The following is a 27,242-nucleotide window of genomic DNA, read 5'->3' on the forward strand; positions in this document are numbered from 1 at the left end:
TTCGCATGGAAGAGTACTATATTAGTTTGAGTACTCGATTGTGAAAAATAGAGGCGAGGAAGAGAAGGAAGCCCAGACATACATATTCACATTTTCATTTTTAGTTTATTATCGTTATAAAATTGCATAATATATATAAACATCAAAACAACAATAAAATAGATGAATCAATTTAAGTATAAAATTCTTATCAAATCTCATGTCTCAATACATTCAATCGCAGTTTAGTTGCCACAATTCATAACCTTGTGTTTACTCAAGGTAGAGCATCGCTGTCTCATATTTAAATTTCATTCAAGAAGCGGAATTGCTGTAGAGAGAATGAGTAGTTAACAATTGGATAAAGTGCTAAATGCAACCAAGTGCTAAGTGCCAAATTGTTAACCAAGAAATAAAGTACTAAATGCAAAAAAAGTGCTAAGTGAGACATGAGATTTGATAAGAATTTTATACTTAAATTGATTCATCTATTTTATTGTTGTTTTGATGTTTATATATATTATGCAATTTTATAACGATAATAAACTAAAAATGAAAATGTGAATATGTATGTCTGGGCTTCCTTCTCTTCCTCGCCTCTATTTTTCACAATCGAGTACTCAAACTAATATAGTACTCTTCCATGCGAACTCCTTTTTCCCTTTGGGATTTTTTGCTACTTATGCTCGGGGTTGACAACTCCCGCCAGGCGTGGCTCCACGCGACGACATTCGCAAAGGAAGTGCAAGACAAAGTACTGCACCTTCATTTTGATGGCAAGGAATTGTTTCATTCTTCTACAGACGAAGAACTCGCAAAGGCAAAAGAGAGTACCCAAACCACCAGATCTTTATCGGTCCTGGCGAAAGCTCCAGCTAAGGCCCCTTATACACAGAGGTCAGGGTCCCAGACTCAGTCCTTCTCTGGATTCAAGTGGTTTCAGGATCGCTGTGCGTGCCGTACTGAAGCTCCGGTTGGCGGGCCCCGTCGAAAGCAACAACGGCAGGGTGGGCGGTTTTTCTCTCGCCCCTCAGCCTCCTCTCCAGGGACAGTTAGTCTCCCTGTCAACAAGTCATCCAAATGGTATATCTGGTCAGTCGCACGAGACTCCGATGGGATGACGAATCTCGTCTCATATGGAGGCGTGGCAGACCATCACCGAAGACCGATGGGTTTTGTCCATCACTCGGGCAGGCTTTCGCTTGCCCCTCTCCCATTACCCCACCCTTCAACCCTCCCTTCCAGCACATCGGGTCGTCTTCCCTCAGAGCCGAGGTATAGAAACCTCTAGACCTCAGAGCGGTAGAGCCTGTTCCCCTTGGGGAGCAAGGGGAAGGCTTCTACTCCCGTCTGTTCACAGTGCCCAAACCCAATCAGGTTGGCCTGCACACTATCCTCGATCTTTCCCAGTTCAATGTTTCTCTTCCCCAAGAGAAATTCAAGATGATCACGCCTTGCCAAATAAAGTCCTCTCTTCGGCAGGGCAACTGGCTCAGTGTGGTGGAACCTCAGGACGCATACATGCATCCTAATATGGAGGCTGCATCAGAAATATCTGCGGTTCTCCCTGGGAGCGGAACATTTCCAGTTCTGCGTACTCCCCTTTGGTCTCAGCTCAGCGCCGCGTGTCTTTACGAAGACGATGTCGGTCATTGCAGCTTTCCTCAGGCTGCAGGGCGTTCATGTATGCCAATATTTGGACGATTGGCTCCCACGCAGTCCTTGCCCACAAACGGCATTGATCAATCTCCAGTCTCTCCTCAAGTTCCTGTTCCACCTTGGGCTGTCTGTGAACTGGCGGATATCTTCCATGACAGTCTCTGAAGACCTGATTCTCCTGGGTTTCCGTTGGAATACGGTCAGTACCAAGGTGTCCTAACGATGGACAGGATTGCGGACCTATCAGCCATCTGTCAGCTCTTCCTCCAGTCTTCGCACATGACGGCTTGGTGGTTCCAGAGACTTCTGGGACTTATGGCTTCTTGCGTGCTAGCCCTTCCTCTTGCATCTCTGAAGATGAGGCTTACTCAGCTGGCTCTTCAGAGCTCTTGGTCTCAGGCTTCGGATCCAGATTCCAAGATAATCCCAGTTCCGTCCTGCATGTTGGCAGATCTACAATGGTGGTCTTTGACCGACAACCTTTCAGTGGGGGCCTCCTTCCAGGAGCCCTGCCCACAAGTGATGGTTACCACGGACTCCTCCCTCCTGGGGTGGGGCGTGACGCGGTCACACCGAAGTATTTGACCTTTGGACACCTCAGGACAGGCATTTCATATCAATTATCTGGAACTCCTGGCTGTTTTTCTGCCACTCAAAGCTTTTCAACCGTCCATCACAAACAAGGTAGTCCGTATTTGCACGGACAATTCTGTGGCAGTGTTTTACATCAACAAGCAGGGTGGCACCAAGTCACCTCTCCTTGTGGACCTAGCCATTGAGATTTTGGAATGGGCCATCCAGCACAAGATTTGGCTCCTGGCTGTACACATTCCAGGTCACTTCAGTGTAACTGCAGACTCACTTAGCTGCCAGTTAGCAGCCAGTTAGAAGTGGGAATTGAACACAGATGTTCTCTCCACCATTTATCGCCGATGGGGCACTCCAGAAGTGGACCTCTTTGGAATGTTTACAAACAGGAAACCTCCTCTGTATGCATCAAGAGACGGTCTCTGGGTGTCCTCCCTGGGAGACGCTCTTGAGATTCCATGGCACAACATGAAGACTTAGGCTTTTCCTCCACTGCCTCTGATTTATCGGTCACTCTGCAAACTCAGGAATGCATCGAACTGCACTCTCCTCCTCATAGCTCCTTGGTGGCCAGCCAGATTCTGGTTTCCGGAACTTCAGCATCTGTCGATTCTTCCTCTGATCAGATTGCTGTTGATTCCCGACCTGCTTCGCCAGTACGATCACCAGATGTGGCACCCCTCCCCACAATCGTTCAGCTTGGCGGCCTGGTACCTGAATTCAGATCTTTAGCGCAGTTTAATTTGTCCAAGGACAACATGCGCATTATCCAAGCAGCCAGAAAACCTTCTACGAGGGCTCAATACAGGAGAAAGTGGCTACGTTTTTGCCACTGGTGCTTAGCTAAACAGCTTGATCCCAGGCACACTACGGTTGACACTGCTCTATCATTCGTGTCTCACCTCGCAGCTTCGGGCATTCATGTCTTGTCTTGCAGGACATACTTATCTGCCATTGTGGCCTACCTGTCCACTGACAGCTGTTCCTTTTCCTTGACGAATCCGGTCATTAAAAGGCATTTTGTAGGTCTTCTGCATCTTTTTCCGCTGGTGCGCACTCCGCATCCCAAATTAGATTTGAATGTGGTTCTCACTGCGTTATGCCATAAACCATTCGAACCTATGGCCACTACCGATCTCAAATACCTTTCTTGGAAGGTCGCTTTTCTGATCGCAGTGACATCTGCGAAGCGTATAAGCGAGCTCCAAACTCTTTCTTTGGAACATCCGTTCCTCACTTTCCATAAGGATAAAGTTGTGCTCCATGTCAGGAAAGCAGAACAGGATGTGTGTACTGATCCTAGCAATGTATATAATGGTTCTCCCACAGAACTCCAGTGACAGTTGGAGAGACACTTCAGGGAAAACCTGTTCTGGCTGGGTCCAGAAACTTCACAATGAAAAGCCCCACTCCAGCTGGATGTCACACCTCCCATATAATAACCCCACAATAAAATGTGTCAACATTTCCTACTCTGCAGACTGGCTGGCAGGAAAGTAGGGATGTCAAAAGAAGGCAATCCTTGGCTGAAGCATGACTAAAATGTGTGAAACCTTGTTGCACTAACTTCAAAGAGACTCATAAAAATCTCTGGTCACAGGCTCACCCAGGGGAACATATGGCTGTGGGGGATGAAGCAGCCATTCCATTTGCTGACAGAAACACTCATCATGTCATTTAAAAGACTATTTGCTTTTTAAGCATTTTGCACAGCAATCAGACTGAGGATACATTTTGTTTTTATGCCATTTTTCATGTAACTTCCAGGCGGTTTTAGGGGTACAAAATGCATTTACCTGTGACTCTAGGAACTGTAGTCGCCCGTTAGACTAGGTTTCTGGGTGATCTGAACATGTAACATATAATAAAGTGGACCAGTAGATGAAGGATGACAGGATTCTGTCACTCAATTTTACTTGACAAATATAATTTTATTTCATCATTACACAACAATATATATATATATATGTTCTATACCATCGTAAAACCCAAATACATATCAATAAAAATATATCTACACCAGTATCATAACAAATTCGACTCACATTCAATTTATCTACATCGTTCATTCATACATTCATACAAACATCAGCAACAATTCATTACTTGCTTTTGTAACATAAACTTGTGTTACACCATAGTTCACTCGGTACGTTTACAACATATCTGACCCTATCCCTGATACAGGTGTCAATATCTGTTTGTTACAATTCCAAAGAGTTTTCTTGGTCGACACGTGTTTCGGTCTTTTCACTGGGCGCTACAACACTGGCCCTTCACTTCTTCAGACCTTCATCAGGACATGAAATAAGGTTCTCATTAAGTCTTTTCATAGACTGGAGTGAGCCACATCATCTATACAAAAAACATGTAATAAACACTATAATACCTATCTTGGACCATTGTCATCCTCATTAATATATAAACACTATAAGCGTGTAAAACAGCAACTCAAAGAATGGTCACATGCACCTCACTCACCTCCATCTTCAAACTTCGGAGATGTAGGAGGGGCAAAGGAATCAATCCCTCACTTTTACCCAGATACAGATTCTTCAGACTGGTCCTGTGAGATATGAAAATTGGAAATGACCAACTGATGCAATTCAACCTACATAAAAACCTTCAATATTCTAAACATAATTTAGGGATTTACCTTCCAACAAGGGGTAGTGTGCATATCCCCTGGCTGTTCTATTGATGAATAATATTCCACTGGTTACACAACAGATATGTTCCTTCTGATACCTGTGGGCAGATGGTCGAGACAATCTCCCTCGGAAAAATCAAGGACAATCCCTTCTTCTCAATGGAGGGATCCGTATTATTTCTTTCTGCTCCCGAGTGTCAATACTGCAACCAAAAACCGAACATGTCTTCAGTTTACTCTAAATGGCATCAAATTAGATACCCTCCAATTCCAATCATCTTAGTAGGCTCCATTTCCAGACAATTGTGGATATACTTATTATTATTAATACACATACTTACCCCTTCAGGTTGTATGTTCTAGTCAAACTCCCTTATCACATTTGGAAAAATCTCCTTCTCAGGGTCGATGGACTTTTGTGTTGGTTGTAGAACCTGGGTCTTTAAATTGTTACACTGCAAAACAATGGAAGACCTACCATAAGTGTTCTACAAGGTTCATCAGAATGAGTACCCCCCCCCATTCCGCAAAAAATTATCCATATCTTTATTGGTGTACCCGCAGGTGAGAAATTGTGCATGTTACAAACACTGGAGGTATGGTCCGTGCCTAACACACACTGGCCTCATTCAACCCTCATCCGAACTACTTGTCGTGCGAAAAAGAGCAATTGTTTTATTAAATAAAACCTCCAACTGCATTATGCTTTTTTCCGTGACCCGATCTCACTCAAAAAGCATCACGCATGCCCAAGGAATGCAATCGTTTCGCTAAATGAACCCTCCATCTGCATTGTGCTTTTTATCTCGTGACCTGTCCTCACTCAAAAGCGTCACATTCCCCAAACGAATAAGTATACACTGTGCCTGCGATTTTCAAAAAGGGGTTCTCAATAGCAACCTTACTGACGTCAGTAGCGTGTCCGTCTTATCCAAACTGCCACAGCAAAAAATCATCCGTAGTAGCCTCTAGCGGGAACCACTTCTCACAGTACACCCACAATAATGATTGTTATTTTAGTCGAGTTCGAAGATGGACTGTGCGGATACCTGCACAAACCCGTAGGTATAGAAAGAGGACTGTTAGTCTGGTCCTCCAAGATTAGTCATATACATAAATATTTTTTACTAGAAAAGATGGTTTTGCAGTTAGGGGCTGGGCTTCTCTGAATCAGCCTTGTAGAGAACCCATCCCATCTGAAAAAATTCTCTTTCACAGGAATAAAAAATATAAAAGAAAAAGAAAAGGTTCATCCTACGGCCCTGAGAGCATTACAGCGATGCAGCAATGTGCCATTAAATATAGCTAAGCAGAAAGACGGGTTAGTCCCAGTCAGTGCTCTCAAATAACAATCCCAAGTAAGTTTTTGGAATGCTCATTCCAGAGTTATATTCCTAGAGATTGCAAAATGTTTTCAATTTTTGTAAGAGAACGTAACGTTGGGTGTGTGCATCCCAAACCGTGCACCTCAAATCCCTAGGCAGACAGAAATTAATCCCACAATTACATATTGCCCAGATGTAATGTGGCAAAGAGGTTTAAACGTGGCATTCCTGAATCATATGCTAGGTGTTTAGGGTTAATGTTGGAGCAAAAAAGTTGGTACTCCCGAATACCCAAATTCCCTCCCAGTCCGTACGTTGGCTGTACAAAATTGAAGAATGTTATCAGTATAGTAACAAGTGTAGAGCCGGCGCGAGACAGCACACATAATCTTATCTCCATAAGATAATTTTTTGGTCACCAAGGTATTCCATTCAACGGAAACATTCAGATCTTGTCGAACTGTGTCCAACTTATATATCCAGCCTTGTTCAATACGGTGGAGCGTAGTACCCATATCTCCTCCTCTGCTGTTGGATTTTACTGATTGCAACACAAACCATCTCATGTCTGTGTCTTTGTGGTGATATTTAGTGAAATGGTCAACAAGCATCTTATCAGCCACTCTATTACGTATACATGACCGATGTTCTGATATACGTTGTCTGACCTCCCTTATGGTTTTTCCCACGTGCATCAAGTCACAAGGGCATTTACTGGTGTAGATATATTTTTATTGATATGTATTTGGGTTTTACGATAGAATAGAACACATATATATTTTTGTGTATAATGATTAAATAAAATTATATTTATGAAGTTAAATTGAGTTAGGGAATCCTGTCATCCTCCATCTACTGGTCCACTTTATTATATGTTTCTGTTGAATTACCTGAGGTACCAGAGATTAAGTGCAGGTAACCCCTATATATTGTGATTTGATCTGAACATGTGACAAATCTGAGAGTTGGTGAAAAGATGAAAACTGAAATTAGGAATATGCTTGAAAACTTACATATTCATAACTGTTGTACATTTTATGAAAACGACAAAAATGTGACACATGGCCATGCTACATCGTACGGATTTGGCGGTCGGCTTATTTAATTCCCCATGATCAGCAAAAACAGAATATATGTTTTGTATAGTAGTTGCTAGTACAATTATGAAGTTATGATACATAACTGGTTTTTCCCAAAAAGTTGAAAGGAGAATAAAGGATTGTGATAAATGGGAAAAGACAGATGTCGGGGGCAGAGAGAGAAATGGTAACTGTCCAATCCTAGCGGCAGGGATTATGGCAGGGTACTTCACCTAGATTGTAAAATCTGTGAAGTCATTTATGCTATATAAGGGGACTGTACTAGGACAGACAGACACACAAAAACCGGGGAAGACAGGAAAAGGAGGACGGAGAGAAGGCTGCTGAAACTCACCATCTTTGAGAGTGGTGTGACCAGACCCCTCCCCCTTTTTTCCAGAGTGTCCTGAGATGCAGCTGGCTTTCCTAGAAACTTAAACCATGGCTTGCTATGTAAGTAACAATTACCCCAGCGCTAAATTGTATAATCCTTTCATTTTGTAGCAGTGCATCCAATATTTCCCCATTGAAAACCCCAGTTGCCAGTGTAGTTCAGTCATCTCCCCATAGAAGAATCTCTTGTTTGCCTGTGTATGTTAGCATATCCCCATGGAAAGACCCCTCATTTGTCTGTGTAAATCCTTAGTATTTTTGCAAGTAAATCAATTAATTCCCCCATTGAATTTCACAGGATTGGGATTGGTAGCATTCAAAACCACCAATCTTTTCCCCTGTGTTCTTGTTAATTGCTATAGTCATTAAAGTATTGCCCAAAAGAATTAATCCCCTTGTGAGCTGAAAACCAAATTTGTCCCTGTGTTTAAATTATACCCTGCCAAACAAATTTTAATTTGCCAGTGTTATTCCTTTTTGCAACTGTGATCCTGAACCAAAACCGATCTTATTTTTTTGAGTTAAACCCCTCTCCCAGAGCCTACATGTCATTGTAAGCCTCAGTGTAAACAAACTTCCATTTGCCCATTTGCCACTGTATTTTCCCTTTGCATTTGCTTTCTCCCAAAATATCGATGTTCCTACGCTATTTCTATTTTCTCTGTTGTGCTGATTAGTATTCTCTAAAACTCTGCCTTTCTCCTAAGTGTAAGCAGTACAAATTGTCTTCTATTCGGTCCCCTAGCTGTTGTGAGAAATAATTTAAAAAAAATTCTTCCATTTTGCTCCAAAAACGGATTTTCCCCTTCTTTGCTTGCTTCCCATATTGTATCCTCATTTACATTGAATAATAATGTAATAAAATATTCTATTAATACACATCGGCCTGGTTCCTAGTCCATTGTGACACAGGGTGCTGGTGGAAGTTGGGTGCGAGAAAGGTTGGAGGCCTACTCAAAAATAATCTGTGGTATATTAAAATAAAAAGCGTTCTATTGTGCGCTACATTCACTGTAGGGGGAAGGTGTTCCCTTCCTGGATTGGGCCGTGTAATACACCATGACAAAGTAGGGGCTTGTGCTGTGATTGTGGAAGAGTTTTCACCCGTGAGAGCGCAACACAGCAGACTAACCCATTCAAGGTATTGTTACTTTTAGTGGATAGAAAGCTGGGTTGCATTGTAAAGGCGCCATCCAGAAACGTGTGCCCCAGGTGTCAGAGCTGTGTGTCTAAAACAAAATATTGTAAGCATAAACTAGGCAGGAGCAGGTTGGAGATTTTGCCATTGCATAGATAACCCAGCAGGTACAGAACATTCTTCACAATGAGCACCATGGAAATTAACATGGCTAGACAGCACCTCCTATCCAAATTGGTCATTAGAGGGGAATGGGCAGAACAAAAACATGAAGCCTGGCAATCTACAATGATGCAAGAGGTGACCCCTATAAATATTGATGTGTGGCAAGACAGTGGCCTGTTACATCAAGCCCTGACAGAGTTTAATATGACGCAGAACCTACAAAGATGAGCAAATTAAAATGGTCCAACTCACTGCATATATGTATTTCCATGTGATACTAATGGAAGAAAGGTATCAGGATAGTGTAGCCTCTGTGCAAAATCAATCAGAGCTTTTATATCAAACACGGAGTGAGTTAAGGCAGGTAGAGGAGAAAGTGCTACAGAGCCGAAATATTGAGTTAGAATTAGGTGACATCATTCAGCAGCTAGAGGATGAGTTGGCAGCCCAGCAACAAAGTAATTCAGAGCGAGAGTCACAATTCTCTGAGAGTGCTGAGAAGGGGTTGAGAACCTAAAAGAGAGTCCGCTAAAATTGAGTCAGCAGGTGACGTACAAGAGAATTTTCTTAGAGGATGTATGCGCTTTGCAAAATCAGATGAAGCAATTAAAAGAGGAGAATAATCAGTGGATTATTAAAGAGGTGCATTCCCAAACAGATTTTGACCAGAAGCCCCAGAAGTTGAGCGCTATGAAACAGCAAAGAGATCACCTCAGTGAACTGAATGGCACACTGTATCAGGAAAACGATGCCCTTTGCCAGGAAGTGTGCCAGTTGAAGGGAGACCTGGAGAAAGGCAAGTCATATTTTCAGGAACTGACTGACCTAAAAGTAGAGAATGAAAAATTAATGGGACATATGAGACAGGTAGAATGTGACCTAGAGCAGACAATACTGCAACAGAAATGGTCTGAGTATTCCCAGACAATACAAGACGCACAGAAAGAAATCGAGGCCCTTTGTGAGGAGAACAGGGGACTCCATAGCCAAGTAGTAGCACAAGGTAAGGTCACAGAAGCCAGTCAAGCCCTGATAGCCGAGCACAAAGCTCAGGCCTCTGCATACTACCAAGAAACAGGGACTGAGAAAGATAAATTAGAGAGATTAGAAAGAGAACGGGCTAGGTTTAATCAGGCATTGTGGAACCCCAAACTGTTAGGGGATGAAAGGGCAACCCCTGATCACGGTGTGATGTCCTCTGTCCGAGGGGCCTCAAGCCGATTCACCACCTTGTATGCGCCAGGCGCTGCTAACTTCTTCCGTATGAGTTCACAAGAATAGGGGAATATAAGGCAGTGGGACTTAAGTAGGTCTAGCATGACTGAGCCGGAAGGCCAGCCCCATCAGAGATTGATGGACGTGCATCATTGCTTAGGTTCAAAAATATTTTGCCAAAGACCGGGAGGACTCCCAAGAAGGGAAGATCAGGGAGCTAGACTGGCAGAGACATAGGTTACAAAGAGACCATCTGGTCCACTTTGCGGATAAAGAAGAGTCAGAGTTTAGGCCCCAAAAGAGCCTCCTGAAAACCTCCACCCATTCAGGTAGGTGGGGGGAGTTCTCCACCAACCCTGGAAGAAGAGAGGAGTCAGATGAGTACTCTCCTGTGCGAACGAGGGAGCCCAAGGGAAGTGACCCAGAGAGCTCACAATACAACAGGGAAGATGAGACTAGGCCCCGTCATTCTGGGAGAGACTCCCAGTCTCAAATAATCAGGGAGCTCCTAGAAGATAGAGACGGGACCACAAATAGGAGTAGCTCTGAGTCTGAGGGCGAATGGACTCAGGTGCAGCGGAAAAAGAAGGCTGCCAAACAAAAGAGAACTCTGGTAAAAGACCCCATTCGACAAATCAAATCCATTAGAAACTTCATGACCCTTTACCATAAAAATGCCAATACTCAGTCTGGGAGCATCTGGAGCCGTATGACCAGATGATGACGTCATTTAGCATCAAAAATGACCATAATTCTATGGAGTTTGCCAAGTGGACATTCACCCTAGAATACTCGAGCTTTTTTGCTGGGCTGGAGGATCAGAATCATTCAAGGTGCTCTACCTACAAGGCGGCCATCTTGAAACACTACTCTGGGCACCGGAAACCCCAGAAGGCTTGCAAGGCGGCCTACAACCTACAGTGCGGAGAGGATCAGGCACAGAGAGAGTTTGTACAAGAATTGAAACTGGCATTTGCCCAAACCTCTAGGCGGGTGCGCACAAACAGTTGGGAGTTCATTAATACATATTTTCATGCCCTCCCTATGTACATAATGACGCAACTGGTTAGGGACTTCCACGATCAAAGGACTATGGATTGGGAAATAGAACAGGCTACCCGGATCTATGAAGTCCAAAAGCCTGCGGAAAATAAAAATTCCCCCAAAAATCCCAAACCAGCCAACACCCCAGCTGCTGCTAAGGTGGCGGAGGTGAAGAATACCCCTATTTGGACCTAGAAATAGAGGGGCCTAAAAATACACCTCCCGCTAACAAACCAAATGAGAGGCAGAGGAGACCCGCTGACCAGTCCCAAGCAGGCGTTAACCAGGCAGGCTACTCCACAAATATGTCACCTGCTCTGCCACCTACATTAGCCTGAGCTACAAGGGGAACAGACCCATCTTGCGGTACATATGGACTCCCCGGCTCAACGGGAGGGATCCAACCAGGTAAGAACGGCCCCAGGATATTTTCCTCCCAACCTCCCTCCAAATTTCCCACAAAACTTCCCTCAGGAGGGCAGAAATATTCCGCCCTCCAGTTTAAATTTCTTCCCTAGGTACCCTCCAAATCCTAACTTCCAGAATAATGCCTCTCTCTCTCCCTGTTTCAGGATTCTAGACCACCAAATCAGGGAGACGGGAGACCAAGAATGGAGGGCTACCAGGGAATCCCTCAATACCCATGCTACTCTGGGAGAAGGGACAGTTACCGTTCCTGGGAGTCACAAACATTTGATCCAAGACCCCCATATCAACCAGAGTGGGTGTCACAACTGGAGCGCCAGGTCCAAAGCTTGACCCAAGACCTTAGTCGCATGTTGAGAGCTCAGCAGAGCCCTCAAATGAACATGGCTGCCCAGAACAGCTGAAACCCAAGGTCTGGCTCCCTGGAACAATGACGGGGAGAAAACCGTGTCAACCAACAGGTTCCAGAGCAGGAGGCTCGGGAGGAAGGGGGATGCAAAGAAATAGAGGAAGCTTCGTTCCTCATCCGTGAAAAGCCCCTAGGACTCTCTGAACCGGAACCAAAATCTCTTACCCCCTAAAAACTGCAACCTAGGGAACAGAGGGTAAGTAGGAGAAACCAAGGGACAAAGAAGACCCATTTTGTGGAGGAAGTCTGCATCCTCCAGTTTGAAGGGGAAGCATCCCTGGGGGATTCTGGGAAGAAAGTCTTCTCGTTCAAGGATAGGAGGATTCCTCCCAAAGAAAAATGGGTCCCAAAATACCCTAACTTACACTGGGTAAGTATGGGGACTGGCCCAGAACCATAAATCCCTGAACCCAAAAAATGTCGCCCGATGATTCTGAAATCCATGAGGGATCCTCCCCCCAAACCGATTCAAGTGACTACCTCCAGGAAAAGGGGGACAGCACAGAATCAGGGGAAAAAGGGGATTCCCAAATCCCCCAAATCTCAGGATGCCAAATTTGCTTCATAGATTCCCGGACTCCGACACTGAAAACCGCCCAAGATCACACAGTGTCAGGGTTCAAAATAAAGAAATAAACTGCCAAGCTCGCTCAAAATGCACATTTCCTTTATTCCCTTGAGGAGAAAGAAGGCAGGTTTTATGCCCCTGTCAAGGTACAAGGCCAGTGTGCATTTTCAGCGTTGGTGGATACAGGATCCCAAGCCACCCTTCTATTCTTAAAGGCATTTGATAAAATCAATTCTGGAAGGGGGGAGAGTTACCTAATTCCCCTCACACCTCTTCCTGTACAACTCTAGAACTTCGACAAAAATTACATTCCAGTCGAGGGGACTGCGGATCTAGAGATCAAAATTGGGCGACACAAGGTGAAACACCCGATCATAGTCGTCACCCGGAGGGCACACCCTGTCTCTTAGAGAATTACCTCCTTCGGAGGTTGTCACCCCTAATAGACTGTGTTAACATGATCCTCTGGAACAGACTAACCGGCCAATAAAATTAAAACAGAGCGCAAACTATGTAAGATTAAATGACACATTCCATATGGTTGAGCAGTGGTCTGACACAGTTGAGTTCCACTTGAGGAACAATCAAGTCCCAGACATAACTGTAATTGCTGTAGGAGAAAAAACTGGTGATGGGAACCCTTCTCCATTCTTGAACATCTACCCTACTTCCAGTTTAAAGTGGCATTCCACACTGGAAGGAAATACCCTGAAATTTTAACCTGATCCACAATTTGAATAAAACCCAAATCCTATGGTTAAAGGTGATGAAAACCCAGCTCAAACCATGACTGATGTTCAGAAAAAGGGCGAACAGCTGTTTCTCCCCAGTCAGGTAAATGAGGGGGAGGAGCATGTCCTCGCCACAGTATGCCTGAATGAGGTAAAAAGCTTCATCAGCGAAGCGTTATTCAGGAAACTCCCAAAAGATCAGACCATTCCCTCATTTAAGTTGATTGATAAGTGAGAAATGGGCCTGGAAACTCCCAATTCTGAACATCACCTGCTTAGCAGGTGCATGTTCAAAACTTCCATTGGTAATAAAAGCATAGAGCATAATTGTGGGGTTGTGCGAGATGTCCCCTCGACCTTCTACTTAGGCGGTGACATTCTCAATCGATTCACAATTAATTTGGACTTAATTAATTGCAAATTCTGGTCCCGACTGGGGGGTATCCCCATGGGCTTTGCATTGCTGAAAAGCCCTTTCGGTCAGCTCAATTGCTACTGTATGCAGTTGAAGTTCAAACTGGAGAAGAGGTCACCAGCCCAGGACTGGTCTGGCAATTCACCACCCCCCTAAGAATTAAGAGAGCAGGACTTGGGGCTGATTAAAGAACCCAGTGGGGGTAGGGCCCAGGAATTCTCCAAAGAGTACAGGTAAAGAACTGGAACTCGGATGAAGAAAATCATATATATCTAACAGGGAGCAATTTACTTTGTGTTGTACAAATGATGAAAAAAAAAGATAAAATTTGTTTATGAAACTAGAAGGTCATTATAACTATAGGTTGTTGTCATTGTAAATTCTTGTAAATCTTCTGGGAAATATTTGTGTAAAAAGTACTGAAACTTGTTTTAAAAAAAATATTCTATTAGAGCGCTGACCTCATTAAATTCCAATCTGGAGTTGAGAGCAGAGCCCGATGAGAACCCTGGGGACCTGGAAGGGAAGGAAGAAAGAGGGTGCCGTGCCACACCCTCCAACCCAAAGATGGAAGGGGAGGCTGGAGTGCCCACTCCCCAAAAGAAGGAAGAAAAGGGGGTGCCATGTCATACTCCCAAACTCAGAGACGGAATGGTATACTGGAGTGCCCACTTCATGATGAAGGAAAATTACACTGAAGGAAACCCCCACTCTGCCCTGTTCTTCCAGAGCAAAGAGTCATGGAAGAGTAGGGGTGGGGGCATGTGGGGTTCATTTAAAGGCCCCAAAAATAAGTCCCTTTCACATGAATAGCAGCCATTTAAACACTGCAACCAAAAACGGCCTGGCTTTTGCTTTCCCTGTCACATGAATGGCAGGAATTTAAACACTGAAACAAAAACGGCCTGTTTTTTTTCTTTTGTTGTTCATGAAAAATTAAAGAACCATGGGGAAAGGGGCCTACCTAGCATTATCAATGGACAAGCAGCAGTTTAATTCACGAAAGAAGGAGGAACCAAAAAAATCCTGTGACATGGAAAAAACAAGATTTTGAAACATTGGAAGCAAAAAACGGCCTGCACATGTGTTTGCAAATAAAAACGGCTTTAAAAAGCCACAATGGAAAAATATATCACTGCTCACAGAAAATGTCAGGAAAGCAGAACAGGATGTGTGGGCTGACCAAAGCAATGTTTATTATGGTTCCCCCACAGAACTCCAGTGACAGTTGGAGAGACACTTCAGGAAAAAACTGTTCTGGCTAGGTGCAGAAACTTCACAATGAAAAGCCCCACTCCAGCTGGATGTCACACCTCCCATCTAACAACCCCACAATAAAATGTGATGCTGCAGAAGGTGTCAAAATTCCCTATTCTACAGACTGGCTGGCTGGAAAGTAGGGATGTCAAAAGAAGGCAATCCTTGGCTGAAGCATGACTAAAAGGTGTGAATCCTTGTTGCACTAACTTCAAAGAGACTCATAAAAATCTCTGGTCACAGGCTGACCCAGGGGAACAGATGGCTGTGGGGGATGAAGAAGCCATCCCATTTGCTGACAGAAACACTCATAATTTAATTTAAAAGACTATTTCCTTTTTAGGCATTTTGCCCAGCAATCAGACTGAGGATTAATTTAGTTTTTTATGCCCTTTTTTCATGTAATTTCCAGTCAGTTTTAGGGGTATAAAATGCATTTACCTGTGACTCTGGGAACTGTAATGGCAATTTAGACTAGGTTCTGGCTGATCTGAACATGTGAAAAATCTGAGAGTTGGTGAAAAGGTGGAAAACAAAATTAGGAATATGCTTGGTAATTTACATATTAATAACTGTTGTATATTTTATGAAAATGACAAAAATGTGACACATGGCCATGCTACATCGTACGGATTTGGCGGTCGGCCTACTTAATTGCCCATGATCAGCTAAAACAGAGTATATGTTTCGTATGGCATTTGCTAGTACAATTATGAAGTTATGATACATAACTAGTTTTTGCCAAAAAGTTGAAAGTAGAACAAAGTATAGTGATAAATGGGAAAAGACAGATGTTGGTCCAAAACCCCAAAACCAAACCTGATTGGGGCAGAGAGAGAGAGAGGGTAACTGTCCAATCCTAGTGGCAGGGATTATGTCAGGGTACTTCCCCTAGATTGTAAAATTAGTCATGTCATTTATGCTAGGTAATGTGGTGACGAGTGCTAAGGTAATGTGGTGACTATATTTTTGCCTTTGTGGGTCACTACCGGACGAGTTGTTATTTATGAACTGGACGAGTGGCTTAATCATTCAGGGAACATTTGACTAGATATTTCATTGGTTATGCATATAGGTATTGTTCTTAGAAATCATTTTTTTATATGGGATAGAGGAAGTTTTTAAAGAAATCGGTTCTCTAGACAGTCATTGTTCTCCCTAAATAGGGGGTTCTTGGACGGCTGGACTTGCTTGAATCTGGACATTGTGAACATGTCTTTCCTTTTAATTTTGTTAGATTCAGCCACTAATTATAAGATGTTCCACTAGCCACAGCTTTCAGTGACTTTGGACTGATCCGTGGTAAGCCCCACCTTTTGTATTTACACAATTTAGATGAGAAGACTGCTGTGATGCACCAGACAGCAGATCAACTTACACAATGTTGTACTGTTCCCTTAGGTAACTGCAGATTTAATGGCAGTTTGAAACTCCATGAGGACTGATTATCACACAAGTTGCGACCCCTATCCTGGAACCACTGATCTGGAAAAATTAACTTTATTGACACAGTGATTGTTGTCCCCTTATGAATTTCCCTTTCATTGACATAATTTTCTGGGAATTAAACATGTTGGGATAAAAACACTGTGCGATTAGGTCGACAGTTTTATCAAAGCATTAAAAGCTAAACAGATCAAACTGTACTTAGGAACCCTTTAATGAGATTGTGGGTTACAATATTAGACATGAATATGTTTGATTGTTTAAAATGCTAGTTTTTATTGATTGTGTCTTTCTGGTTGATCAAAATTGTCAAATTGTTTTTTTGTAGTTATATATTTTACCTTTTTGATTTGTTAACACCAGGGTGATTCAGAGAATAAGTTATAGGTTATTTTGTGCTGAGATTTATTTTCTTATTGCACATTCACCTACTTTCTTTCTTTTCTACTTTCTTACACTTTTTTCGTTGTTATCTTCTGAAATTTTAGAAAATGACCCATTTTGACATGAGTGCTCTGTTTTTTAGAATAATTCTTGTATAATAAAAAGATACATTATTTTTGTACTAAAGGTGTGAGGTTTCAATGAGTATACTCACGCAACAAAACTTTTTGTGTTGTAATAAAAGATGGGAGTGTGTATGTCAATCCTCAGTTTGTTAGACTTTTAAGATTAGTACTGTTTGGGAATAGCTAAGAGGCGACAGGATTTCTTTGTACAAATTATCTTGTTAATAAGGGGTTCAATCCTGTCCTCTTACCAAAAAAAAACCCCTAGTCCTTTCTTTAGTAAATAGGTCACTTATGCTATATAAGAGGGACTGTACTAGGACAGACAGACACACAAAAACTGGGGAAGACATAAAAAGGAGGACGGAGAGAAGGCTGCTGAAACTTACCATCTTTGAAAGTGGAGTGACCAGACCCCTTGCCCTTTCTTTCCAGAGTGTCCTGAGATGCAGCTGGCTTTCCTGAAACTTAAACCAGGCTTGCTATATAAGTAGCAATAACCCCAGCCCTAAATTGCATAAGACCTTCATTTTGTAGCAGTGCATCCAATATTTCCCCATTGAAAACCCCAATTGCCAGTTTAGTTTAGTCATCTCCCCATAGAAGAATCTCTTGTTTGCCTGTGTATGTTAGCATATCCCCATTGAGAGACCCCTCATTTATCTGTGTAAATCCTTAGTATTTTTGTAAGTAAATCAATTATTTCCTCCATTGAATTTCACAGGATTGGAATTGGTGGTGTGCGAAACCACCAATCTTTTTCCCAGTGTTCTTGTTAATTGTTATAGTCATTAAAATATTGCCCAAAAGAATGAATCCCCTTGTGAGCTGAAAACCTAATGTGTCCCTGTGTTTAAATTATGCCCTGCTGTATGAATTTTCATTTTCCAGTGTCATTCCTTTTTGCATCTGTCATCCTGAATCAAAACCGATTTTATTTTTGTGAGCGAAACCCCTTTCCCAGAGCCTACCTGTCATTGTAAGCCTCAGTGTAAACAAATTTCCATTTGCCACTGTATTTTCCTTTTGCATTTGCTTTCTCGCAAATCCAGATTTTACTACGCTATTTTCTCTGGTGTGCTGATTAGTATTCTCTAAAACTCTGCCTGTCTCCTAAGTGTAAGCAGTACGAATTGTCTTCTATTCGGCCCCCTAGCAGTTGTGAGAAATAATAAAATCCCTATTCTTCCATTTTGCTCCAAAAACGGATTTTCTCTTTCTTTGCTTGCTTCTCATATTGTGGTGGTGGGCTTCACCACGAAAACCGATTTCCCCCATATATTCCTACTCCTTGCCAGTGCCTTCCATTCAAAGGAACCAAGTCCAATTGAGGTTTGAGGGTGAGTATTGCGGGGGGAGTGCTTATCTGTAGGTGCTATCACTTTGTGTGGAATTGTTATTTTCTTTTTTTGTCATTTAAACAAAAGCGAGTGTAACAGTCTATTTCAACCTGGTCACTCTAGATAGGATATTGCATTTTTGTTGCCACAATTTTGGTGGCTGTTGTATTTTGATTATCCTCATTTACATTGAATAATACATTAATAAAATATTCTGTTAATAGACACCGGCCTGGCTCCTAGTCCATTATGACACGGGGTGTTGGTGGAGGTTGGGTGCGGGACGGGCTGGAGGCCTACTCAAAAAGAATCTGTGGTATATTAAAATAAAAAGCGATTTATTGTGCGCCACATTCACTGTAGGGGAAGGAGTTCCCTGTCTGGCGTGGGCCGTGTAATAAACTGTGACAAGTTGTTAAACAATTATGTGTGTCTAAAGATAGAGAACATGTTTTTTGGCCTTTCTGAAAATTGTTAAAAATAAGGTTGGCTATTAGATGGAAGCTTTTATTAAATTGTATGGCTCATGTATGTTGCCCTGTCTTGTATATGGATTAGAAATATTTACGGTCAAGGAAACTAGTTGGATTAAACAACTGGAAGGAGACTTTGGCGACGTGCCCTTGGCTTATCTAACAGTGTTGCTATTGAAGTCATAAGTTGTGAATTAGGTTTGTTATCACTGCCTACATTCAAAAGAATCACTATGGGCATATTTTATGTACGTATGCTGATTAAAGCCAATGGGCCTCATTACAAGTTTGGCGGTAGCCTTGCCGGTAAAACCGGCAGGCTGCGCCCGAACTTGCGAATTATACGGCACCCAGGAATGGACAATTACCGGGTCATTACGGCCCTGCCAGACCCGGTATTTGACCATTCCCGGGCGCCGGTAAAAAATGCTCCCCATTCCCATTGAGCCCAGTAGGGCTCAATGGGAATGGGGAGGCCGGATGCACTGGATTCTGAATGGTGCCAGTGCACCGGATGCACCGGCACCATTCAGAATGGTGCCGGTGCATCCGACATGCTCTGCTTGCGGGTTCCAGTCTGCCCTGCATGTCAGACCTGGCGGGCGAAAAGGCACTCCCGAACAGAACTTATAGTTTTCCGGTCCGGTAACTACAGTACCGGCAAGCTTACTGGTACCGTAGTTGCCGGACCGGCAAACTTGTAATGAGGCCCAATGACCCTGAATCATCGATATTTTCATGTTTGAAAAATTTCATAGGATCTGGGTATTGATATGGTGGAAAAGTGATGTTCTCTCCTTTTTTGATGATATAGGATTTACTATAGAATTAGATACTCCTATATATGTGATGGAGAAACAAATAAAAAAATGAACTAACCTTTGGGACCACAATGAAAATGTGACTCTCCTTGCTAAACAGAAAATATATGAATGTTAGTTTAAACAGGGATTTTTGGTAGGAAAGCCATGTGAGTATCTTGTGAATCCTTTTGACAGTAATGTGAGAGGTTTCATCATGAGGATTAGATTGGACCTCCTTCCTACTTTGTCGAATATAGGGGCTTGCCAGGGTATACCGTATAATCAGCAATTGTGTAGAATTTGTAAGGGGGCATTGAAACTCTCTAGACATTTGTTAACTGTTTTTCAAAAATTAAAGGAACTATATATCAAGGGGTATTATAACAAAAAATACAGATTGGTGAATTTTCAGTCTGACCAATCATGGAGCCACATATATTCGGTGAGTGGTACAATTTGGGAGTTTACGGTGTACCATATCTGGTTGCAAATACAAAAGCAATATATGTAGATAGATCTGTTTTTGAACTAAGGGTATTTTTTTTACTGTTTTAGAATAAGTCTTAAATTAGCTTTGTTTTAGTAAAATTATGAATTCATAAAATGGGGATTTTATTTGATGTTACTTTCATCTAATGTTTTTTATGATTGTTATTTGTTGAAATGTGACATTGATATATACATGCATATATTGTATTAGGATATAATGTTTGCAGATTGTTATAAGGTTTAATTAACCATAATAACACTAAATAACGTTTTTTTTTTAAGACATCCCCATGCTCAGTCACAAAAAAAGCTCTCAAACTGGCAAGTATGTTGCCAGAGTTCAGACTATGGCTCTGCACGGAATAAAAACACACACATATCCCGCCCCTCCTCCACCTCCAATCACAGAAGGAGGCTGCAAGGCCCAAATCCTCTCCAGGCAGACCTTAATCTGCTTCACCCTAACTCCTCTTCCCAGTCGCATCCATGCAGATGAATTACATGCAGGTCTTGATAAAGGCTTCAAGATGCAACTCACTTTCAGCAAACAGGCTTCTGCTGGAAACCCACCTAAGGACAGATCCAAATGCAATACACGTAGAGAGCCAGCTGGCCGTGCTAATGGCGAACATTACACTTTGCAAACACCATATAACATATATACATTGGTAGGTACCACTAAATGAATACGATAACATTTTCTTTGGTGTAAAAACATGTAAGCATTAAAAATATATATGTATACTTGGCATGGAAAGCCATGGCTCGTGCCAACCTACAATTAAATACGTGATGTCAACAATAAGACATGCTAGAAAATGGATGATGGGGGAGGGGAACAAAGGCCTTCTCAATGTGTCACTCTTTTCATAAAACACAAAAAGAGGGAGGGTAGTTCCCATTTCGCTGGCATCCATATTCTAAGGCAGACAGATTTCTAATGAGCCAGGCAATGCTTTTTTAACATATAGTGGAGCAAAAAGATATACTTTTCCAAACATTACTCTCCTAGAAGAACCAGAAAGGAATGAGGGGCCATACATTTTGAGAGAAAGTAACTGAGGTTTTAGCCAGGATTTGGCTGTTACCAGAGTTTGCAACTGCAGCCTCTATTCCCCCTGGCAGCACTTACTTAGTACCATCTGTGAGATTTTCAAGTAATTTATTAGTTTCTTATTGTACGAATTTGTATCAAGCTCCTTTGAGTTCATTAGGGTCCATGTCCACGTGCCGGTGCTTCTTCTGGTATCATCCTGGGGTCAATGGACCTGTGATGGTACTTCTGCTGTGGTCCAAATTACCTAGTAGGCATAAAAGACACAGGCATGGGGTGCTCGAGGGCCTCCAAGGCCACAATGATAACATACTAACATACCGTGCCATTTCTTTTCTTCAATTTTCTTTCATGAAGGATTGTTTTAAAATTCTTCCAAGGAAAGATCACATCTGTGTTAAATTGTTTTGGCCTTTAGTAAAATCCTGACAACCTCTGCACACTTTTTATGTTTTTTCACATCCTCCTGGTGACTCTAAGGTAGAGAATAGCATAGACACTGAAAAGACGGGCAGAGTTTCATTGATGCAGCTCAGTAAAACACAACAGCAGACCAATGTGATTGCCCATTAGTTACTTTAAAAGAAGTCCACCTCTTTACTGGATCCACTGAAGTTACATGTGGTTATGGTTTCTGAAATTCAGATGTCTCCATTACTCTTCCATCAGTGACTCGCATCCCAGGTTGCAGCCATTATTCCGCTAGATTGCCAAAAGTGAAATATGGAACGAATATTTAATTGTGATGTATACTACTGTGAAAGTACTCCTAATCCACAACACGTTAAACAGAATATCAAACCAGCCCAAAGTCATCCGGGGCACCTTCACTGTCAGGTTTTGGCAGCCCTGGCATCTCCAGCCCACATTGTTGTGTGGGTGGACCGCCCGTAAGAGGGAAGTGACATTGGGTTAGGGCGTGGACGAAGGGGTTTTCCGGCAGTCTGATGCCGGCGGTTAATAAAGAGAGTTGGAGTGCACCCCGGCTCCCACGTGATATGTCCCTGCACGGTTTGAGGTCCGTGTAAAACCTCACAATTGGCAACGAGGGGTGTCTGACACCTGCCCCTGCCAAAACGAGGACTGCAGTCGAGCAGCTTTGGCGCGTCGGCACACCTCATACTGAGGGACACTCGGTGGAAGCAGCAGCCGGGCCCCCGTACTGGCAGCAGGTGAGCACCCTGCCCCAGACAGCGGCCTCAAAGGAAAGGGTTCCGCAGCACGATGGGGAGGCCCCAGCACATGTGCACGTGGCACGCAGGCCTGTAGAGGCTGCCACCATCCCCCATAACACGTGTAGACACTGCCCGGGAAGCAGCACAGCACACGTGCACAGCACACATGGATCCACAGGCCGCGTGCAGCAGGCCCATGCTGGGGAGGCACCTTGCAGCAAAAAAGACACCACCTCTGACACAAAGAGGCAGGAGCACAGCCAAGACAGGCACACAGGTCCCAAGGAAGGGACTGAGGAGCATAATCCGCAGATATAACACCACCAAGGGGCCCGCAAGGCCACAAGTCACAGGGAGAGACACCAGTTACACAAGTCATGTCAAATCCGTCAAGTCCCTCAGCGTCCTCATCCAGTGGAACAGGAATGGCGGCAGACGATACACAACAGGCACAAGGGGCAGGAAGCTCGTCACAAAATATGCCCATGCCAGGCCCTTTCTATCGCAGAGACACTTCCAACCTAGGACCCAGGTGGGTCACATGGCTACGTGACTTTAAGTTCTACGCAGGAGCCATAGGCCTCACAGATGATGCAAGACTCAAGAACACGCTGTTTATGGCCGTAGGCCCTGCGGTCAGAGACATCGCAGGAGAACTGCTAAACGTGGACACGGTGATGTACGGAGAACTCCATGGCAAACTGTCGGAATATTTTGCCCCCCACACCAACATAGACTGCGAACGTTACATATTCCACACCACAAGACAAGAAAAGGGCAAATCAATGGACAACTTTGTGATGCGCCTCCGCATCAAACTAAAATTCCACAAATACTCCAATGAAGAGGCTCTAAGGTCCCAAGTAATCGCTGGCTGTATATCACAACATTTCAGAAAACATTTGCTTCAAAAGCAAAGGTTGCTGGAGGAAATCATGGCATTAGTCAGAATGGAGGCAGTGGTAGAATCGCAACAAGACAGTCTGGGAAAAGTCACCATACAACAGCCGACACCAAACACGGATATGATCAACAAATTATACACAGCCCCTGCCCAAGGCGGAAAACGCTCGGAAGCCACATTCTATCGCTGTGGCTATGAGTATCCACACACGGGAGAATGCCCCGCGGTGGGCCAACAGTGTGCTGCTTGCGGTGGAATGGACCACTATAGAGCCGTCTGCAAGAACGCCCCAGTGGCCGTACACAGCAGACAGAGGTCCCAGGAGAGACGAAGAAGCTCATGCCTCAGAGACCAAGGGGACAGAGATCAAGCAAAACCGAGACGGGAGGACCGAGCCCGTAGGAGTTCATACGCACGAGAAGACAGGAGGACATCAGACGGTTCCAGATGATCCCAGAGGAGGAGATTCGTCAGATATATCGAGATGCGTTCCCCATCCAGCAGTGACATTCCGTCATCAGAAGAAGACCAGAGGAAGAAGGGATACGTGTGGGCTCTCAATAACACCACGGCCACCCAGCACAGCCCCACCCTCGCACTGCAAGTCAACAATACACCCCTAGAATAGAATTCCTCATTGGCACAGGGGCGACAGTCAACATCATAAGTGAGCAAGCGTATAACTTGCTCACTAGCCCACCAAAAATCTGCAAGGCTACCATGGACATCTATCCGTACCAGGCGACTACCCCGTGACCGTGCAAAGGCACATTCTCGGCATGGTGTGTACACAAATCACATGCCGCAAAGATCCCTCTACACATATTGAAGACGGAAGCCAACAGTGGGTGCAGCTTAAGTTTCAAGACAGCGGTGGAAATGGCTCTGGTCCACATACTCTACCAACTAATGGCCCATAAATACTTTGCCAGGCTTGACGCTGTGGAGCAGGCATTTCCAAATATCGTCAAAGGCCTAGGGAAGCTAAAACACAGGAAGGTACAGCTCCACATCAACCCAGAAGTCCCACAGGTTGCCCAACACTATCGTGGTATACCCGTGAACATTCAACAACAAGTGGAGGAAGAACTAGACAACCTCATCAAACTCAATGTCATCGAACCCGTCTACGGGCCTACGCCATGGGTATCACCCATAGTCCTAGTTCCCAAGAAATCCCCGGATGGATCAATACGCCTGTGTGTAGACATGAGACTGGCAAACGTAGCGATTGAAAGGGAGAGACATCAAGCACCCAGGATCACAGATATGATCCACCTTCTCCACGGAGCACAAGTCTTCTCAAAGCTAGACTTAACAAAAGGATATCATCAAATTGAGATAGCCCCTGAATCAAGATACATAACAATCTTTGTGACCCATCTGGGACTGTTCCAATACAAGAGGCTCAGCTTCAGCATTTCATCCGCCGCAGAGATTTTCCAAGAAGAAATCTATCGAGTTACCAGGCACGTACCCAACTGCCTCAATTACTCAGATGACGTCTTAGTCTTCGGCAAAACCAAGGAGGAACACGACAGAGCGCTACACCGGGTGTGCGCGGCCCTGGAAGCAGCAGGCCTCACACTCAAAGCCAAATGTGAATTCGGCAAAGCCTCCCTACGATTCTTCTGACATATCTTTTCTGACAAAGGAATGCGGCCGGACCCAGACAAAGTGGCCGCCCTCAATTCGGCATCACCCACCAAGAACGCAACAGAACTGCGGTTGTTTCTCGGCTTAGCCAGCTACTGCTCTAGATACCTAAAGGATTATGCCACCGTCAGCAACCCACTGCGCCTACTAACGCGCAAAGATCAACAGTACATCTGGTCCGAAAACTGCCAGAAAGCATTTGAAGCTATACGCAACGCCATTGCGAAGGCGGAGAACATGGCCTACTTTGATGCGAAATGAGACACAGAGGTGATAGTCGATGCCAGCCCTGTCAGGTTAGGTGCCATCCTTACCCAAAGGGACCCTGGGGTGCCTTCAGATGTTTATATAGTGGCCTATGCCAGCAGAAGCTTGACCCCCACGGAACAAGCCTATTCCCAAGCAGAAAAAGAAAGCTTGGCTGTGGTGTGGGCGTGTGAGTACTTTCACTTGTTTCTGTATGGAAAGGAGTTCACAATCACCACGGATCATCAAGCCCTGCTCAAATCTATGGGGACCCCAAGGCGAGAATGCCCCCGCAAATAGCCAGGTGGGGATTGCGCCTTCAAGACTACAAGTTTGTCATCAAACACTGCCTACGGAAAGAGGACAATCCAGCAGACTACCTGTCCCGACACCCAACAGGACCGACAAGCCCCCAACCATCCATTGCGGATGCGTACATCAACTACGTAGTACATCACCTTCATCCCCTGCCCGTGGGGTGGGCTGACCTCATCACACAGTCAGAACAGGATTCGGCCCTCCGGATTGTCCGACACTGCATACAGGCGGAAAGGAGAGCGCACATGAGACAACAGGCAAAACAGGAATCAGAGGTGGTCCAAGAAGACATCAAATGGATAGACCACGTCCGAGAGGAACTCTCTATAGTAGATGAACACGTCCTGTTAAAAGGGTGCAAGGTACTCATCCCAGAGGCACTGCGAGAGAAAACAATCCACATGGCACATGAAGGTCACAGAGGGGTGGTCGCCACCAAACGGCTGTTAAGACAAAAAGTGTGGTTCCCGAGGCTCGACGCGATGGTGGAAGAAATAGTTGGAAAATGCCCAACGTGTACACAAGTAACACCACCACCACAGCTGGACCCGCTCCAGATGTCACCCCAACCACAACAAGTATGGGAAGAATTAGCGGTGAACTTCTTTGGACCGCTGCGAGACGGCACCTGCGTGCTAGTACTAATAGATGAACACTTGCACTTTCCAGAAGCACAAATTGTGGAGAGCACAGCCGCCTCAAGCGTCATTCCAGCCCTGAACCGCATGCTGTTCACATACGGAATTCCCAGACTGATAAAGTCAGACAATGGGCCGTCCTTCGTAAGTCAGGACTTTGAGAACTTGGCCAAATACATGGGGTTTCAACATAGAAAAATAACACCTCGATGGCTACAGGCAAATGGCATCGTTGAGAGATTCATGGCAAACATCAAAAGAACACTACAAATAGCCACCATTCTCAACAAGCTGTTCGAACAGGCCCTCTACCAACTATTGAGGGACTACCGTCACACCCCACACAGCACCACAGGGATATGCCCAGCCGACCTGATGTTCCGAAGACCAATCAAAACTCGATTACCAGAAGACCCCAGCCCTGCAGACGCAGCACCGCTAGAACAGGAGGCCAAAGAAAGAGGCGAAGCCGCAAAGACCAAGCTGAAGGATACTGCAGATCACAAGAGGCGAGCTCAGTAATCGACCGTGGAACTAGGAGACCAGGTGTGGTGGATGCGTCAGCCAAAAAACTGAAACGAGGATGCCACGTTCGCAAAGGAACCCCTGACGGTGACACAAAAGAGAAGAACCATGATCACGGCACAAAGAGAGGATCACTCCTCGGGAACTCGCAACGTCTCACACTTCAAGCTCATGATGACCAACCCCGAAGACAAATAGAACAGAAACGTACACAGTGCTGAGAAACGACAACGAGATGAACCTTACCTGTGAGATAGCGAAGCATCCGAGGGTGAGGAAAGCTAGATAAACTATCCAGTGACCTGGCCGACCCTCACAGCTCCAGGAGACCGCAAAGGTGTCGCATAAAACCCCACCGACTTATTGAAGAGATGGAGTGAGAAGAGGTGAGGATCTGGTACTTTAAAAAAGGGGGCGATGTCAGGTTGTGGCAGCCCCGGCATCACCCGCCCACATCGTTGTGTGGGTGGACCGCCGTTGCAGTCCTTTTCCGTAAGAGGGAAGTGACGTTGGGTTAGGGAGGGGGGCAAAGGGGTTTTCCGGCAGTCTGATGCCAGCGGTTATTAAATACAGTTGAAGTGCACCCGGCTCCTGCGTGATATGTCCCTGCACGGTTTGAGGTCCG

At 44.4% G+C, this 27,242-nt stretch overlaps 1 protein-coding gene and 1 long non-coding RNA gene across 2 annotated transcripts in view; one reads left to right on the forward strand and one right to left on the reverse strand.

Moving 5' to 3' along the window:
* Positions 1-27,242, forward strand: part of PEBP4 (phosphatidylethanolamine binding protein 4) — a 1,711,365-nt gene that overhangs the window by 757,767 nt on the left and 926,356 nt on the right. The gene's annotated exons all lie outside the window — the stretch shown is intronic.
* Positions 4,109-27,242, reverse strand: part of LOC138493149 (uncharacterized) — a 118,161-nt gene continuing 95,027 nt past the window's right edge. The window contains exons 2-5 of the long non-coding RNA XR_011276280.1: positions 5,218-5,331; positions 4,883-5,079; positions 4,708-4,792; positions 4,109-4,581 (exon numbers count right to left, since the gene is read on the reverse strand). This is a non-coding gene — a long non-coding RNA (uncharacterized lncRNA). The remainder of the gene's footprint in view (positions 4,582-4,707; positions 4,793-4,882; positions 5,080-5,217; positions 5,332-27,242) is intronic.

This window comes from Ambystoma mexicanum, chromosome 10 (genome assembly GCF_040938575.1).
Source record: "Ambystoma mexicanum isolate Mex_15411 chromosome 10, UKY_AmexF1_1, whole genome shotgun sequence".
Taxonomy (NCBI): Eukaryota; Metazoa; Chordata; class Amphibia; order Caudata; family Ambystomatidae; genus Ambystoma; species Ambystoma mexicanum.